Raw genomic sequence first — 19,977 nt, 5'->3', positions numbered from 1 at the left:
GTAGGATTACTTTTCAGAGAGGAAAACTGCATAATGAAGACCACTAGCACAACACCTTCAGGACTGTCCCAAAGCATTTTGCTGCCTAAGGCAAATAACAAAAAAACAATCATCTCACTCTTTCCTATTCCACATTACAGAAGGTGATTGCACTGTCTACTGAAATTTAATTCAGCACTAGAAATGCAGGGGACAGCATGCTCTATCACATCTAAAGTCATCAACCCAAGCTAGTTTATGGAGTGCAGGAAAAAACCTATCTAGCATACTTAGCTCTGTACTCCAACAGTCAAGAGTATAGAAGTGTTATGGGGTCCTAGTAAAGTCAAAGCTTGGAAAAATTACTTCTTGAGATTGCTGATCCCATAATACCCAACTCAGCATGCTCACTGCTGGTTGGGGGATTTTGAAAGTTGCAGTTCAAACTATTGAGAAACTGCCACTGCTGTCCCCCTGGATCTGCTACCCAAGGAAGCAACCTCACTCTTCCTAATGGCGAGGTTGGCCAGTTCCAAAGGAGCATTATGCAGAATTGTGATGTGCTCCAGTCCCAAGGCATCTGAGACACACTGAAGAATTGGTGTGTGTTTGGGTAGTCAATGAAGGGCAGTATGTAAGGGGGAAGAGGGGAGGAATTATTCTCAAAGTACAAGAACATTTGTTTTCCTCTGATATTTCTGAATTATCACTTGCTTTAAGTGAGGTTTTTCCCCATTTTGCACACAGCCCCTAAACTCATCACAATGCTGCCTTGCAGTCTGTTAGAAACAGGCTCCTGATTCTTTGAGTGCCAGACAGAAGGAATTTCCTGGCTGATTGATTTCTGGCTTGAAGTAGCCAGCAATTGCGAAGTCTCATCCTAGGAAGACTGCCAAGCTGGGGGAGTCTGTAGTTGGGAAGGCATCCAAAGCGGGAAAGGGGAGGACATCCAGAACAGTTTATCAGGAGTCGGAGTCCTTTCTGCCTTATGGTCTGTGAAAATAAATATGGAGAAAACGTTTTAAGCAAGAAGGGAATGCCTATCATTGGAACAAAGAACAAACTTTTGCTGAAGCTTCGTAATTCATACATACACATTTAGACAAACTGTTGCACATGTTGTCCACTGACCTCAAGGGACTTGTGTAGGAAATGTCAACAGCAGCAGTAATATAGTACTATTCCACAATGGAACAAAGATAAGATATACATATAGTAATTTATATATCTGAGATTCCATGTGGTTTAGAGTTTGGAAGGTTGGACTGGGGCCTGGGAGATATAGTTCACTGAGGCATGAAACTCTCTGGGTCACCATGGTCCAGACACACTGCCTCGCCTATTTTATAGGGTGGTTGTAAGGATAATAGTGGGAAAAAGAATTCTCCACATGTTTACAGAAGAATTTGTGGAATTCTGGTCCAAAAAGGGTAATTTTTTCCAAGCTCTTTATTGCAGCATGGACGCTGCCTTTAGTTCATTAGAGGAAAGGAAGGACATGAATAGAATGAATGAATGAATGAATGATTAATAAAATTACAAATAAATAAATAAAACCACATTCACTTAGGCCTCCATTTAGCAGTATGTCATTAATTAAGAGGCACATAAGCACACTTAGACATGCATGGAACATCACTGACACAGTCAAAAACCCATGAGACTGGGATTTGAAAAGACAGAAAGAAAGCCATACTCGAGGCCTTCTTTGAGGAGTATATTAATTAACATACATACAAGACCACATTTAACAGATGCATAAATCCTTGTAACCCAGTCGCATCACTGGTCTAACTAGATTAGTACTGGTAGAGATTCTGCCAAAATTGTGCCAATTTGGAGGTTGGCAGGCATTGCCCAGAAGTGGTGGTATTTTTATGCATTAGTGGTTTGTATCCCTCCTAAACCTGTAATTGTACCTTAGAGTGGAAACTCCTTGAGGAGATAGGCTTAGAGCCATTGTTATGTCTCTCTGCAAAGGGCTTTGTATCATCTAGTGATGGATTACTTAGAAAATATTATTTTTGTGCCCCACGGACAAGAATCCTCTATATGCCAGCTGGGGCATTCTAGAAGTTTTTTAGTCCCTTAATTATAGCTGTACGCTCTGTACATATTTGACAGAGATGTACCGTTAAGAAATTGTGTCCCATTATTTGATCACTCCACAGTTGTACTCTAATATGTTTGACCATCAGTAACCCCTACAACCCTGGTTTTGCTTTCTTTAAATGCTGGTGATATGTAGTTCTGAGGGCTCTACATCATTATGGCACTTCATGCCCGTACAAAGTATTTAAATTGTAAGATGGCTCATTTGTCCCCTTCTATTAAATTTATTCACCGTGCATGAGGAATAACTGGAACAGCCATGGATTGGAACAAAATATCTGGATAACTTTTCAAAAAATCAATTCAAAAACATGTGGTTAGCCTTTGTATTCCAGTGTGGTTTGTGAAACAGTGCCTCAAATAGGCTTCACAGCTGATTACATTCTCCTTTCATACAGGCAATGGTTAGTGAAAATTATACCCTGCGCAGCCAGGTCCAGCTGATTCTTGAGCTACAAAACCCCCTATTCTGATTCTTAGTGCTCAGAATACAATGTTTTAATAAGTTATGCTTCATTCCTGCATGGAACCAACAAGTGGCCGCACAAAATATTTTAACCCACATTATTTTCATGATTACACCATTTTCATTCCCATTCAGTGCCACAAGGTAGTTAGCCCACCCTCAATAAACTGTAAAACACCACTTTTCAGATGACATAGTTTAAGATCTATACACAATTGTTTAATTAATTGAATCAGCTTCCTTCCACTGATTTCTAGTGATTTTAAGTCAATTTCATCAACAGATTTAATAGATTTTTTATAACCTACTAAAAATAAAAGGGATAGAATCTTAAGAGTTGTTATACTACATCATTATTAAAAAACCAAAAAACCCTTGCTTCATTGGTTCCCCTCTTAGGCTGCAATCTTATACATTTATACCTGGCAGATCATTGTAGTGAACTCAATCAGACTTACTGCTGACAAGCAGTAAGGCACACAGAGGATTGCACTGCTGGGGTCAATTCTCACAAAAAGCTTTCTGCTCTGCATGCACTTTGGAATGAGAGGGCTGTTTGTAGTGTAGCTCCTCAAGGATGACTGATTGTTCATGGCAGTAGGGAGGTAAATGAATACGATAATGAAAATTCATGTATTAAAGCTCCACTAGATTACGAAGAGTGAAGAACAGGAAAGAGGGATGCATAACCCTTTCTCTACCTGTCACTTTCCTGCTTCAATCTGCCTCCCAAACAACTTTTCCCCTTGCAAGCATTCAAAGGTGTGCAAAAGTGCATCATAGATGGATTTTGAGTTCGGCAAATGGAAAGAGCCACTAAGAGTGGGGGGGGGGGTGCGATTTGGCATGGGGGAAAATAGCAGGTGGGGGTAGACTTTGTTGTTGGGAAGAAAGTACAATTTAAGAGTGATGAGAAATAGTATGAGTAGCTGGGGAGAGGATTAAAGATCTCATTGTTCCTCCACTTTCTCTTTGGGGAAATGAAGCTACAATCAAGCTCTAGTATACACACTGTATGCAACATATACATAGAACCTCACTCTCAAAAATGGATAGGTCTCTTTTTACAAATCACCCCACAAACATTCCTTGTGGCCCATGGTTATATACATAAGTATTCCTAAATACAGTAAGGAACACTAGGTGAGAATTTTTCATCTCTAAATTTTTTTTTTGCAAAATGAAGTTGAGGCTATACTATGCAAACTTTTGCATCATATGATGCTAGCCACTGATGCATGACAGCCAGAGTGGTCTAGTGGTTGGACTAGCAGTCTGGGAGACCAGGCTTTGAATTCCTGCTCAACCATGGAAACCCACTGGGTAATCACATGCTCTGTGCCTTGGAGAAGGCACTGGCAAATCCCCATTGAATAAATCTTGCTAAGAAATCCCCATGATGAAGTTACCTTGGGGTTGCCGTAAGCTGGAAATGACTTGAAGGCACACACAACAATAACAATGCATGTCCAAGATGGTTTGGGTTAGCTCCTGAAACGCTGAATACAGGGTAACATTTTAGAAAAAGCCAAATGAGCACTCTGCATTTAGGTGATCCCTCATGGTGGTTTCTACTGTGAATCCAATGCTCTGATTCAGCACATCTTAATGTTCCAACACTAAGCAAAATGGAATGATTTTTGTTGTTGTTGTTGTTACTGCAGTAGTATTCAGATGGCAACAGACAAGAGACTGGAATGTAAGTTTAAGAAACAAGTCAGAAATATTTTCACAAATGAATGGAAATTTTCTTATCAAATAATTTGGAAGAAAAGTACTTCTTTTTGGAAGAAAATTTGGAAGAAAAGTACTGGATATGGGTTAGAAATAAAACCTTTTAAGTTAAATTTTAAAGATTGGATTAATTTGACTTTAATATTGTTTAGTTTCTGATGTTAACAGGCTCAAGATGTTTAATGTATTAAATTACATGGCTAAAATTTTATAGATTGGTTCATTTTGGTTTGGAGATCATTTGTTATTTGATATGAGATGTTTGGTGTCATATTAAAGTTCAGGTCATCCTTGATAACATTTGTTTTTGATGAGAAATAAGATAAATATTAAAATCAAAAATAGAATTTGAAATAGGCTTTCAGTTATGAAAAAGACTTGTAAACATGGTAATCTTTAGTTTTTTTGTGGGGTTTTTGGGCTATGTAGTCATGTTCTGGACGAATACTCTAAGCTAAATATAAGACTGCTTTAGCAAAATGAGAAGACTAAAGTTTTTAACTTTCTCCAAGATTCTAAGTCATAAGATATAAGTATAGTTTAGCTGTATAGATAATTTGGTCTTATTTATATTATATTGTCTTTATTTTAGGGGATGGGAAGTCAACTCTTGTATGTTTCATTAAGTAGTGGAAGGGGGATGGATAGCTTGGGGTAGTTAGTCTTGTAATTGTGCATTTATGTTGTGTATTGCATCTTTGTTTTGTTTGTTCTTAAAATTAAGACTATTGTGGCAATAAATAAATAAATTATCCCATTTATTTAAAACAATACCTAGTGCAAAATGATAGATTCTGAAAATGCCAGTTGGAATAAGATGGTGATCAGCATAGACATGACAGACCTACCTTAAACTATGCAATTGTGAAAATAAGTCTTATGAACTTGGAAGAAATATTAGCTAAGGACTCATCAGATTTGGTAAGCGAGGAAGGAAAAGGGATGGAGTGTTTTTAAGTATTTTCTCCAACACAAATTCACTGCACAGCAATATTCCACCATTACTTCTACTCCTCCAACAGATAAACTGGACTGATTCCTCATGTCATCTACAGAAGCCGCCTCAGTGATACATACACTGACAAAAAGACCCAGTGCCAAACTGTGGTGCATTGTTGGACTGAGACCATTTAGATTCTACCTGAATGTCTAGCAATTTCATGAATGTCACTTTGGCCTAGTCATCACCCCCCAGTGCAATGTACCTTACAGCAGTGCTACTCAAAGTGGTATTCATGGACTGGTGTCAGTTCATAGTCAATTCTTGTATCTTAGCTGTTGTTCCCTGGCATTTTTCTAGGAAAGAAAGACAAAATGCAAGCAAAGTATGGTACTAGTCCCTGGCAAATTGGGGGAGAATCAAGGCTGGTTCCCATATCAGATAGCTTGAGATGCACTGTCTTATAGGGTTGTTTAAAAGACAGAATGGGAGGATGGGACTTAAATGCTCCCCTGAGTTCCTTGGAAGATAAGAAAAATCTAATAAAGTAATTGTTGAAGTCATTTCCACAAGTTGAGGACAGAAGGACACTATGAAGATCCATTAGACATTCCCTGAATTCAGTTGCATGTGTCAATTCCTATATTTCATTTACAGGCAGGTTCCCCTTGAGCATGTGGGGCATTATGGAGAAGAGCCATCCCTCTCCTGTGCATACTAGTATGCTCTTATAAAGAATGGCTCTTTGCTCTAGATCATTGCTCTACTTGTGTGCAGCCAAAAAAGGCACTGTCACATCATTATAATTTAGTCATTTAATAATCATCCCATTCCTTATTCTAATAAATAGCCCTATTATTATTCAGCTTTTACTCATGTTTAATTTTGAAATTGACAGTCTTTTCTTTCTTTCAGACAAGCATTTTCCTTTATGGGCAATGCAATAACTATGATTTAAGGCTGCATCACATAACCATATTTTTACCTGATGATCAGAAGAATCACATTTTATCCTCATAACTAAAAATATTTGGTTTCACAAGAAAAAGGAGCATTTTAAAAAAATGAAATCCAATCCATGTCCATTATTGGTAAGGAAACTTGGCACTTGAAAAGGTATCTTAAGAAAGTATCCAAATGTACTGGCCATGCAAAGCTATCTTTTAGGTCAAAGTAGTGAGCTTATCCCATGAACTTTAAAACCAGCTTAAGCTTCCCGGGCTGCAGGCAGGACACAGGACAGAGGCGGGGATTATCACATGCTAAATCGCTGCCTAATCGCCACCTGCCATCAGCCTGGGTCTAAGCTGGGTTCCAGCTGCACTCCGCCAGCACTTTTTCAAAGTCAGAAGCCTTCCAGCTTCTAAAAAGTGCTGGCAAATAGCGGCTGGGACCCGGGCTGATGGTGGCCTGCGATTAGGCAGTGATTTAGCATGCAATAATCCCCGCCTCCATCCCATGTCCTGGCTGCAGCCTGGGAGGCTTGAACTGGTTTTAAAGTTCATGCAATAAGCTCCTAGATATAATATTAATCACACAAATGCAGTGCAATTAATGTGTGTACATTTACAAGTAGACAGATAAACTAAGTCCTAGTACTGAGTCCCAGCCTTCGAGTCCTCGAGCCTACCTTGAGCACTGTCTTTGGTGAAAAGGTGGGGCATAAATGATAATGACCTGACCTGACTTGACCTGCACTTTTTAAACTAAAGATGCTATGCCATGGCCATTTTGTCTCTACTCAATCATTCCACATACAAAAAATCTCCAGCAAATAAAAGGCCCAGGTGGATGTCTGTTGCAAAACAAATAAAAATAAAATAAAACATGCCCTAACATCCTTTTCAAATGTGCATGATTGGGGAAAGGGGGGATCCGTGTTGTTGTTGTTGTGTGCTCAAGTCCTTTCCGACTTATGGCAACCCTAAGACAAACCTATCATGGTTTTCTTGTCAAGTTTCTTCATTGGGGTTTGAGACTTACCCAAGGTCAGCCAGTGGGTTTACATGGCTGAGCCAAGATTCCATCCCTGATCTTCCAGAGTAAACATTCAAACCACTACACTGAATTGGCTGTTACCAATCTATTTGTAAACGGCCATATAGGCAAATATAACTGGTATCTGGAATCCCAATAAAGATTCGTGGAAAGGGATGGTAAGGAAAGCACATTTTGCTTCCATATTGGAAAAAAAAGAGTACATTATAAACAAGATCAGCCATGAATACAGAAAGTACCCAGGGTAATTGCAGTTATTATGCTATAGTTGGGTAGAATCCCCAGTGAATATCTCCCACACGAACAGTGGGGAACTAAGGGGTGTCAGTTAAAAGCACAACTGTGCTCTTGTTTGTTCCCATTTTCTTTAGGGGCACCTGCACCAGAGACATTTTTAGTGGACTGTGCCCGTTATATATGGTAAAAGCATGTCATTCAGCCAGAGAAAGGTACAATTTAGAAGGCAGCATACAGTGGAGTTGTGTTCCTCATAAAGACAGAACTGTGCTTCAGGCATAATTAAAGACTGCGCTGAAACTCAGAATGGGGGTCTCCTAACAGTGAACCGAAAAATCCTTCCACTCACATTACAAGTGGAGCCCAAACTTTTATCAACTTCAGCCCCATATTATAATGCATTTACTCTTGTTGTCATGTCACAGGGGCTGCCCTCTTGTCCTTCTCTACTCCTCCTACAAGAGCTGACTACAGGTAAGCTGCAAAGAAGACCTTTTTTGGTGAGTTCTCTGTTTCATTCTGCCTACTTTGCATATCTGATATACTGTATCAGGCTTTGAGGTCTCAAAAACTGATGGAAATGCACCTTTCACAGCATCTAAGCAGCTAGTATGGATATGAGGTGCCCTGGAAGGTAAAGCAAGGATGTGCAAATGCGGAGGAGGTAGCAATTATTCCCTAACAAACTAGGAGAGGCAGGAGCGGTATGCTTTTGCTTGTGTCTGCTGGGAAGTGCAAGATTCCCCCTTTTCCTTCTCTCCTCCCTGCTGAGTTAACTGAGTGGAAACTAGTTTTTGCACTTTGAATTCAATTTGCAGCAAATGAAGTAAACTGAGGACAAAGGGGGAAGTGGGATAAAGGGAGAAAAATTTTAGAAGCAGGTGAAAAACTGGGATGGCAGAGGAGTTACTGGAACTGTTCCTGTCGAATTAGGACAGCTGATATATGATATAATGCAAATTCCAGTTCCAGGAACGGCCAAAATAAGGGTAATTTCTTGTGCGGTGGTGGTTTTGGTGGGGTTTGAGGGGATAATGGAGGCAGAGGGGCCACACTACAGTAATACACAATTAAAATACTCCAGACAGATGGCCACCCAGCTTCTCTTTAAAAACCTCCAAAGAAAGAGACTCCACCACACTCCGAATAAATGTGTTCCAAGGTCAAACAGCCCTTACTGCCAGGAAGGTCTTCCTAAACTTTAGGTGGAATCTCTTTTCCTATAGTTTGAATCCATTGCACCAAATGCACCACGAGTTCTGAATTTCAGAGTAATATGATTTACGTTCACATTTTAGTGACTGTGCATGTGGGGAATTATTTGTGTTAGTTACACGGAAGAGAATTTACCCATTACCAAACTGAAGATAATTCACCCATCACTAAAAAACCATCACCACCACCTTCCTAGATTCTTGACTGAATTTTAATCACTGATGGTTCAAAATCCCACCCAGTAGCATTTGGAAGACAGTAAAAACTAAGAATAATAATCAAACTTATGGTAATCAGCCTTTCAAATAAAACTTCAGTAACATTCACTGCATAGCTATTCAGTTTCAATATTAAATATCCCTTTATCACCCACCCGCACACTTCTGCATTTGTGACAGCATTAGTACTGCCTATCTTTGGTGCCATTTAGAGGCAAAGACACTGCATGGGCACCTAATTCCCTTGATTTCAGAGGGGGCTGCATTTTTGTTTCAGCTGTGTTCTTCCCCCACTTCCTCGCCAACAGCTTGAATCACACTTTCAGGGCAGGGACTGCTCAAAAAGTGGAAATGATTCATTAATGGATATTCCATTTGTTGGTACTTTTGATTGGCTTTGGCATACAGCATGCTCTAATTCAATATCAATAGACTTTCAAAACACACAATATTGAGTTTTAATTGCTGCAGGTTTCCCTGCTCCTACTCCCACTAGCCCTTTATTTAGTGCAGAGTTAAGTGCATTGAAAGCGATGCTAAGTGGCAGCTGCTGTGCACACAAGAAACGGATGGCAATCATAGTCGCTGTCGCTACTGCACACACCCCTTTCCAGAGGGACCACAGCTTTCACTCAAAAAACAGTCCTTAAATGGAAAGCATCAACTTTAATAGTGGAAAATGCTGTCTTTGAGCTGCAATGGTTATATGAGTGTAGGATCATTAATAAATTGCTTTTGCACTTACTAGAGGTAAAATTCTACTGGCAGTGCACATTTATATTGACATAACATTATTGTTAATCCTGTCCTGACAGATATAATATTAGACCTAGAGCCTGGGCAAATTACTTTCTTAGGTCATGGCTCTCAGAATCCCACAGCCAGCTTGGTTACTGAATAGGCTGTCTGGAGGCTTTTGGGAGCTGTAGTCCAAAAAAAGCAACTTTTCAAGCCCTGCATTACACCAAGAGGTGGCATAAGTAAACATAGCTGTCCCTTCATCCTCTCCTTCCACTGCCCCAGCTACTTAAAAGGATGGCATCTTCATTAATTATGGCAACAGAGTAGAATACCATGGGTATAACAAACCTAAAAATTTCATTCGGTTCACGTTTTCCAGAAAACTATCCCGATTTGTATTTCTTGGACTAATTCATAGTTTAGAATGCAATGATTCTCACTTTTTGCACATCTATGAAAGCTGCAAAACAGTTTTTATCTAAAAAATATACCAAAATCTGTGTGGAAAGGTTTGTTCTAGATTAAAATGAATACTAATATACATATAAACATGTACTGTGGAAAATTATATAACCTTTTCCTCTTTTCTAAATGCAGATCATTGAGGAAATACATGTGATGCTAACATTGACCAGCAAGGGAACGGTCAACCCATCCATCCCTATACACCCACAAAGCACCACAGATATAATCTATTAAGACCCAGCACTGTCCTCTTGTCTAGAGAGCTATGGGTCCAGAAGTGGAAACTTGTGCAGAATCTCCCAGAGATCATGACTATGGCAGGGGGTTGGACTTAATGGCCCTTGCGGTCTCTTCCACCTCTGATTCTATGAACCCCAGTGCCAATTTTCTGAGCTCTGATGGAAGAGTATTGGGGACACTGTATTAAAAGACAAGTCTAAAACCAAACTTCAGAAAGATAAATGGATAACACCATGACTTCATACCTCTTTCAGTTACTCTTTTTCAAGGTTCCTTACACAACTAGTCAGGTTGGGGGTGTGTGTGCAGAAAGTTTTCTTTTATAAATAAAATGTTGTTCTGAATGGGGTAGAATTAATGTTCTCTGTCAGTGCTGTCTATGTTTTGTGCTGTTTAATCATCATATTTTGTTCTTGTTGAGAGTCTGTGCCTTTGAAAGTTGCTAGACTTGACTGAGAAGGAGACAAATCATCTGTGGAACTCCCTCTCAATGTGTATATGACTCTGGCTACATCCATTCCAACTTTCAAAATGGTCTCAAAGGCTTATCAGTTTCTAGTTCTTTTTAACTGATTTTTTTTTTAAAAAAAATCTTTGCTGTTGGCTTTTACATTACTGCTTGCATTACGAATCTTTACACGACTGCTTGCATTTCAGAAGGTCCCAGCCACCAGAGGCAGTGGAGCTGCAACCTGAGGTCTCCTTGGATTTATAGTCCAAAAAAGTAACATTTCCAGTCTCTGGTTCTTCCATCCAGCCATCAAACTTTCTTGGGTTTATTCATTTTCATATTATTTCCTCCTCTCAAAAGAACTCAGAACATGTACAGACTGTATGTTATACCATGCTGACTGGGTGATTCTGGGAGTTGTAGTGCAACTTGGGAGTGATGAAGTAACCATTATGGTCAGTGCCATGACATGGAAGGTGTTTGTAATAATAACATGAAAGTGGTGTGACTGGATTTGAAGTTGTTAACAACATTGTTTATTTGTATAGCCAAAGCTATTGCAAAATGAAATGCATGTAAAGCAAAATAAAATAATTCTGTTAATCTAATTAGTAAAACCAAACATTCAGCAAGTGGAGGATTGTTCATCTGAACAATTTTATCTGTCATCACAGCAAACATTCTTCTTTAGAAGTGTTGATTTAGCAACAAAACTGGCCAGAAATATTATGAGGTCTGTCACTTGGTAGAAAACTGATCAAATCACCAGCAGATTTATCAAATGGCATATCTAAATCTTTAAACAATACTGCACTTACAGTAAAATCTCTTCAACTGGACATACAAGTAGACAGTGAGACACATGTTCAGGCATGTTAACTTTGCATCTGTCTTTACAAGGAATCCTACAATAATATCTTTCAATTAGCTGGTTCACTTCGAGTAACAAAAAACATGGAATTGTTTTTTTTAATGAGAAGACTTAAACTGGACAAAAGGAAAGACAGCCTGAAGCAGCCTGAGCAAAGTCATTACAAGAGTGATGCCACCCAGACTGCCACTAGCCCAACGGTGTCTCAAGAACATATTCCTGTAGCCTCCCACCCTTGTGATATGGAGTGATAATCTTTTATTTACTAGCTGTTTCCATAGTATACATGTATAACTATTCCAAGTAGAACGTATTCCTGTAGCCTCCCACCCTTGTGATATGGAGTGATAATCTTTTATTTACTAGCTGTTTGCATAGTATACATGTATAACTATTCCAAGTAGAACGTATTCCTGTAGCTCCCACCCTTGTGATATGGAAGGCTTCAATAGGAGAGGCACCATGAATTCACTGGGATCATGCTTGCTTGGGAGTGTGGGATGACATCCTCCTCTTGCACCTGCTGTTGATCCATGCTGATTTGTGCCTTGCATGTGCTGCTCAAATGAAGGCATTGTCAGCAAGCTTTGTCACGGGTGACAAGGGAAATGCCAGGGATTCTGTGTCAGTGTGGGTTGATATATGGATTTTTGCATCAACTGTACTTGCTGTGCTTTCAACTTTGCTGCAACAAGTACACTGGATTGTGACTATGTAATACCAGCACAGCAGGATCTTAGGACCTCCCTACCCAACTCCCTCAGGGTCTAGTAAAAACAGTGTCTTATTCACAGTCCTTCAAACTCTTTTGCTGCCCTGCCTACCCAGTGAACAAAAAATGTTTAACAGAGACTGTAGTTTCAGTAGGAAGTTGCAGCCAGTGCTCAGGTCTCCAACAGGAGCATCTAAATCACAGGCATGTTCTGAAAACATCCATAATTTATCATTTAGGTGTACTATGCAATTCAATTCTAAGTGTGAAAAGCCTCTGCGGTTTTGTAGTTACACCTCTCAGACCACTTATAGGTCGAACAGTGGCTGGTGGCACCCATCTCAGTGGGCAGTGGAGTCCATTCCAGGTTTTCATTTGAACATGAGGAGCTATCCAAGGTGCTAAACTCTATCCCCAAAATAGGTTCATCACTTCACTGATATGGGAGCTACCAGCTGTCACTAGACGGCTGCAGTAGCTAGGAAAATGGATTTTAAATTCTGCAAGAAAAAAGCCTTTTTTCCACAATCATCTTTTTTGCAAAATGCAAAGGCCTGACCAGAAGCCAGTCACTTCTTGAGTCTCTTTAGATATAGCAATGAAGCCATTCTGAACCAATAAATGTGGAAATCTAAAGCAAAGTCTCACCAAGCATGCACCACTAGGCATTTTTTACCAGGCTTCTGGAGAATCAATGAACAATTTTAGAAAAAAAACAAACCCTGAAATCTCTTCCCTTCCCAATCTCTTCTACTTCTTCAGGACACATATAAGTGATACAATTGGACCTCCATATCCACAGATTCTACGGTTTGAAAATATTCCAAAAATTATAAATTCCAAAATGCAAATGTTGATTTTGCCATTTTATATAAGGCACACCATTTTACTATGCCATTGTATTTAATGGGACTTGAGCATCCATAGATTTTGGTATCCACAGGGGGCCCTGGAACCAAACCCCAAAGGACACCAAGGACCCACTGTACTCAGATTTAGCACCTTCTGCCAACCATTCAGAATCCATTACAAGTGGCTTGGTTGCTCTTTTTACAAATCTGCAGGGTAAATCACTATCAATCCCATATCGTCAGATGAGAAATGTGGAAATGTGGTCTACTGCTTTTATAGTTTGTATATGTCCATGGTTTTAACATATATTAAACTCTTTTATTGTTTAGTATGTTTTTAAATTATACATTCTCTTCTACAGATTTATCCTCTTAATTTTTTATTTTATTTTATTGCATGGTGCCCTGAGCTCTTTGGATACAGGGTGGGATATAAATATTTAAATCAATATAAAATGAGAGATGGCAACTCGGACAAAAAGAACAGTGTGGGTCAAATAAGCAGCCATGAACAGAGGTTCTGTGTGTGTGTGTGTGTGTGTGTGTGAGAGAGAGAGAGAGAGAGAGAGAGAGAGAGAGAGAGAGAGAAATGATCAGGATCATACAGATGGGGCGGGATGGAGAAATGTAATACTTTTTCATTCTCCTGCAAGATGGATGAAAATCATCACTCTGAAGTAGTTATTTTCACCAGTAAGAAATCTCCCCCTCCATTGATGCTAAATGCTAATGGGGGAATCGCCTGCCAATACAAAAGGCAACTTCTGGAAAGCTATTTTTGTCAAGACTGCAGCAGAACGGGGAAAGGATTAAAATCCCTCTCCACACCTGCTGAAATCTCAATAATTATCAATCTTTCCCTTGCAAAGCAGTGGGTATTTCCACTCTAAGACCCTAGGTATTAAATCATTTTGTATCATATCTAATTGGGTTGGAATCCCTAGAAAGGTTCCTCGTTTCATCACCAACATTTGAAGCAGTTCTCTGTGAAGTAACACTTGTTCTAGGCTCTGCCTCAGAGGACAGAGGAAATCTGTGCATGAGTTGGTAGCCTTCTACTTGGAATAGGTATACATGTATACTATGCAAACAGCTAGTAAATAAAAGATTATCACTCTCTCCTCACAACTTCAGCCTCCAAATGTTCTCTGCTATTGAAGCCCTGTTTCTCCCTTACTCTGCTCTGTCAATGATACTGAACTATTCCATGTCATCTGCAAGTCTAGTTTGGGTGTCTTCTGAAATAACTTTACTTATCTATTATTTTAACCTTTGCTGACCCTTCCCTTTTGACCAATTCACACATCATACAGTGACAGATATGGGTCTGTATGCCCAACAGAAATCAGGCAATCCTACAGACATTTCCAATCATCTTTATTTTTTTACAGGCATCAGATATAACCCCCCCCCCCCCCCCGCAGCACTGATGAATTCTGGTTACCTTAGGTTGAGTAACCAACTACTTGGTTGGAAAAGCTTGGTTTTTACTCTCCTGCTGTATAGGAGTGAAAGAGGTATGTCCCTTTTATATCCAGTGGCTGGTAAGGGGACTTTACAGAATAAGAGTTGTACTAGTAAGTGGCATTTGTAGGAAGTCCTTCCAACCAATAATATTTATGCTTCCAGCATGAGACAGCCTGGCACCCTTCTGAAAGGCATGATTTGAAAGGACATTTTCTGTGTCTCCATGTTTTTCTGGCAGTTTTTAAAAATATGTTATTCCTTTGCCAGAGTATACCAAAGACTCGCTCTGCTAGTCACCTGAACTAAATTTATGGGTGCCATTGGTGACCTGGCAGCCATATTTTTGGGCTCCTACCTAGAGATCAGCCAGTGGCCATCGCTCTTGAGCTACTATTTCTCTGCCTGCCTTAGGCTCCCTATCCTCAGCTGTCTTTCCCCCCCTTCAGCCTGACTTTTCATTCCTAGGTCTTTTAGTTCCAGCAAGCACAGCAGTCCTGCAGTTTCAGGGTGCCCTCCCTTTCCAGGACATGCCTTACATTTCAGCCTTCTGTCCAGGAGGAATGCCAAAATGTCCTCCACTTTGAGCATGACTAAGAAGCATGAATTTATATTTATGTTAGCGTTTTTAGCTTTTCTTTGGCAATGTCCCATATTTTTTCTTGAATGTTCTACAGCTAAGACACCTGGTCACCCTGAACAGTATCTTCCACCTTTGAAATAACTCAGATAAAACAGGATGGCAACCCATAGCTTCCTCTGAGCATATTTCAGTCCTGAATTTCAACAGCCCCATAAGATGCACTTGACTGGTATTTCATTTTCCAGGCAACACATCATCCAAATGATGCCCTCTTGACCTCAATCTTGGACTTGCCTTGCTAACCCAGGCCCCCTTTTCATGGGATGCATGACTGAGGGGAGATGCTTGACTGCTAAATCTGTTTTGGCTGAAACAGATCAGAAGCAAGCTGCAAAATGAGGCACTCAACCCTGTATGCTAACACACTTTGTGCACAAGGAAATATCCTTCCCTTGCTACGGAAGGGGCAAAAAGGATCTGAAATTGTCATTCATGATCTTTCACTTGCTCTTTAGACTTGGCAAGATCTCAATGATCATATAGCTCTGTCTGGATCAAACATGGTCTCCTCTGCGTTGAAAAACCATGTGGTAGCAGGGAGATCTTCAGCAGATATGGCTTCTTACACATCACTGCAACACTGTCAAGTTGCACCTGCAGAACTTCAGACAGTTTTTTCAAAGCACAAGAGGGCTTTCAAGGTAAGCTGGGGGTGGGCAGGCCAACATTAATCAGACATTATATCTGGGGCTTCCTGCAGATCCAGGATGCCTACTGTTCACAGCATCAATTAAACCTTTTCCACGCTGCTACATCTAATCTGTATTGAACTTTAAAATTCTAGATTCTCAGTGCCATTGCACGATTTGCACAGAGATTAATTTGAGCTGCAGTTCCTCAGGGACTTTGCTCTGGAATCTGCCTTTAATGCCACCATTCAGCCCCGGGAGCATGCAGATCCCTCTGAGCATATCTTGAGTACTCCCCCCCCCCTGCTAATATGTAATAAGAACTCGATCCTGAGTTCTCCTGTTGGATGAGATAATGGCTTTTGAATCAGAAAATGAAAATGTCAAGGGAGGGCTGTCTCTAGTCCTCTCATTTGGAAATTAAAACCCACTCGCCGTGGCTGATATCAAACCCCCTCCTCCCTTTATCTCCCAGTTCTGATTTCAGCGGTGTAAAATAGCAAAAAAAGGGAAGCTATTTATTACCTTCGTCAAATTCATCTCTGAACAAAACTGCATCCTGTAAAAAAGGTGAAAAATACAGTTCCTATTTAAAACAAAAACAAAAACCCAAGCACAGCAAGGTGAAGGAGAAATCAAGACTCTTTCCTTTGCACATGGGCATTTTGAAAAGTGTCCCCTCTCATGCACTGTTTCAGTATTTCAGGCAATTTGCATCTTGTCAAGCTGTCACAGTCGGACTTTTTTGTGTACATGCATCTTGAGATGCCCCTCTTCTTTTTAGTAATGTGATGCACTCCCTACTCCCGGTTGTAATTTCTTTTGTTTAATTCAAACAAAAGAGGATGCTTTGGTGGGAGACTATGGACCGGTAAGTCCTTCCTTCTCTTTGCCAAAGCATTGCTCTTAGTCTTTATCCTTAGGAAAGTGCTACATCTATTATCTCTTTCACTCTTCTTGCCATCAGTTACAGACAGGTGATATTTCACATGAGGGGGGGATGATGGAAGGGTTAAACGATGGGTTAGATAATATCCCCAAGGATCTTGTCACAAAGGTATCGCATAGAAAACAAAAAACAAAGCTGTGATAGTCTGGAAGGTCAGTTTTCTTTCACCTAACACCTTATAAAGTACAAAAAAAGAGTCCCATCCTGAGCCAAAAAAAGAGGGGAAAAGAAAGCAGAAGAAGGGGGATCATGCAAAGATGGTCCTTATTGTCATTTATTCTGACAAAGAATGTCCTCTTTTCCAGAAATGTGAAAGAGACAAAGCTGTATCTCCCCCCATTGAGCCAACATGGACTAGGACTCTAAAAGAGCATGGTTCGACTCCTTGTTCAGCTATGGAAACCCACTGGAGGGCGACCTTGGGCAAGTCACACTTTCTCAGCCTCTGAGGAAGGCAATGGCAAACCCCCCACTGAAGAAACTTGACAAGAAGGAAACCCCAGGATATCTTAGGGAAATAAAGGCACACAAACACACATAAGCATGAGAAAGAAATGCCCCCCTTTTGCAGAAGAGCAAAAGAGACAAGAGAAAGATAAACCTTCCCCACAGAGCCAGTGTGGGTTGAGCATTGGAGCAGGGTTTGAATCCTGGTTTGGCTATGGAAACCCAGAGTGTGGCCAAGTCACACTCTCTCAGCCACCAAGGCAAAACCAAACCCTGCTCTGAACAAATCTTGCCAGGCAGAAAACCCCAGGGACAGAGGGTCGCCATGTGTCGGAAAAGGACTTGAAGACACACAACAACAGCAATGAGAAATAATACCCCCTTTCCCCAGAAGCTGGCACAGAGAAAGCTTCCTTATGGTCGGTCGCCCGCTGCTCTCCCTTTTCTTCTTTTTCTCTCAGAAAAATTAGCCTTAGTTGCTGTGGCTGTTGTTGTTGTCTCCCTTCAAGTCCTGGAGAGAGAGATCCCAGCTCAGCCATTTAAAACCATTAGGGGTATCTGTGTGTCAGAGAGACCTTGGCCAAGTCACACTTTCTCAGCCTCAGAGGAGGACAATGCCCAAAAAACCTCCAAAACCCTCTGAAGAAAACTGGCCATGAATTTTATTTATATGTTTATTTTATTTCTATGCCGTCTTTCTCCCCCAAAGGGACCCAAGGCGGCTCACAATCTAAAAACACATTAAAACAATTTTTAAAAGACAATTAAAATACCCCAATAAACATTAGAAAGTTAAAATTTAAACATGCAAAAGTTTTTAAAAAAACATAACCTAAAACAACACCCCCCCCCCCCAATAAAAGCAGCCTGATTTCGGAATGAATTCATTTTTATTGCTTCTTACTTTTTTAAAAAAGAAGGAATCAACTCTTCCAGAACCTGCCCAGGCAGCCCGAAAAACCCACACAACCCGAGACACCCCCCATGCTTTGAAAAAACAATGCTTTGATGGCGGGGGAGGCTGGGCTGGAGGGCTCTTTAGGCTTCTTCTAGGGTCGCCTTGAGGTCTCCGAAACGACTGCAAGGCACACAACAACAACAACAACAACAACAAAGGCGAACCTCTCTCCTTGGAAAGAGAGATTCATTTGAGGGGAGGTTTCAGCCTTGCCTTCCCCTGAGAGACTCTGACTGGGAAGCCACCCCGCCGAGCCGAGGACTCGAACCCAGGACCCTAGAGGTCTTCTCCTCCTCCTCCCGAGTGGCAGAGCCCAAGCCACTGCGCCAGGCTGGCTCCCTCCGAGAGAGAAAGAGAGACTCTGCACACAAGACACACACACAAAGCAGGAGGAAGAGAAGGAGGAGGCTGCCTCCAAGAAGAGCCTCACCTGAAGGAGCCCAGGGTCCCTGAGGGGGAGTCCGAAGCCTGAGGGAGCCAAGGAAAGCCCACCACCACCAGCCAGCCAGCCAAGGAAGGGGAGGGAAGGCTTCTGCCTCCACAAGGCTCCAGAGGATCCTGCTCCTGCTCCGCCAGAAAGCAGGGACTGAGGCGGGCGCCGCGTCAAGCAAGCCAAGCCAGCCGCCTCCTTAAAAAGCCCCTCGCCTTGGAGGCTCCGCGGGGGGGGGGGGGAAGGAAGGGGCGAGGAGGAAGAGGAGGAGGAGGCAATGCCTCCCCCAGCCTGGCTTCAGCGCCTCCTCCTTCCACGCCGAGCCCCCCACTCCCCCCTCAGCAAGGGACAAGGGCAGCAGGGAGGGAGGGAGGGAGGGAGGGAGGGAGGGGGCCTTGGCTGGCCAGGCCTCCCTTGGAGGAAGACTTGGCTCCAGTTCGGGGGCCCAGACTCCAAGGAGGAGGTTGCAGGGTTGGGTCCAAGGAGGGCCACCAAAAGGGTGAAGGAAACCATGTCCTATGAGGAAGGACTAAGGGAGCCTGGAGAAGAGAAGCTTAAGAGGTGATAGGATAGCCCTGTTTCAATATTTGAAGGGATGGCATATTGAGGAGGGAGCAAGCTTGTTTTCTGATGCTCCAGAGACTAGGACCCGGAGCAATGGATGCAAGTTGCAAGAAAAGAGATTCCACCTCAACATTAGGAGGAACTTCCTGACAGTAAGGGCTGTTTGACAGTGGAACACACTCCTTCCTCAGAGTGTAGTGGAGTCTCCTTCTTTGGAGGTCTTTAAGCAGAGACTGGATGGCCATCTGTCGGCGATGCTTTGACTGAGAGTTCCTGCATGGCAGAATGGGGTTGGACTGGATGGCCCTTGGGGCCTCTTCCAACTCTATGATTCTACAGTTACCATAGCCTTCCTATATAACACCCTTTCCACCCAAAGGTGGCCCCTCATAACATATACCATCAAAAAACCCAATAACAACACTTCTCCAAATGGATACAGTCTTGGATGGATATGGATGACAGAATGGAGGGCCTGCTTATCCAGTCTCCATGACACCCAGTTAGGAGGAGTAGCTAATAATACCCCAGAGGAGAAGGCCAAAATTCAAAAGGATCTGAGGAGATCAGTAAAGCTGGGCCAAAGCTAACATAATGTCAGCCTTCCCCTGAGGCTGAGAGAGAGAGAGTGACTTGCCCAAGGGGGGGGGGGAGGGTCCACAG

General features: G+C 41.6%; 1 protein-coding gene across 3 annotated transcripts in view; it reads right to left on the bottom strand.

Annotated features, from left to right (window-relative positions):
- Nucleotides 1–18,969, bottom strand: part of LOC149319863 (galactosylgalactosylxylosylprotein 3-beta-glucuronosyltransferase 1-like) — a 65,342-nt gene extending 46,373 nt beyond the window's left edge. For 2 of the 3 annotated variants that reach the window (XM_089512489.1, XM_089512486.1), the window contains exon 1: nucleotides 18,751–18,969. The gene's annotated coding sequence lies outside the window, so the exon portion shown is untranslated. Of the gene's footprint in view, nucleotides 1–16,491; nucleotides 16,526–18,750 lie in introns of all 3 variants that reach the window. The other variant, XM_089512488.1, reaches the window with a different exon arrangement.
- Between the last annotated feature and the right edge of the window lie 1,008 nt (nucleotides 18,970–19,977).

The sequence above is a fragment of the Sceloporus occidentalis genome, unplaced genomic scaffold, assembly GCF_023333645.1.
Source record: "Sceloporus occidentalis isolate IW3139 unplaced genomic scaffold, rSceOcc1.0.p SCAF_2, whole genome shotgun sequence".
NCBI lineage: Eukaryota > Metazoa > Chordata > Lepidosauria > Squamata > Phrynosomatidae > Sceloporus > Sceloporus occidentalis.
The sequence above is the reverse complement of the archived record's forward strand: the minus strand, read 5'-3'. Positions and strand labels throughout refer to the sequence as shown.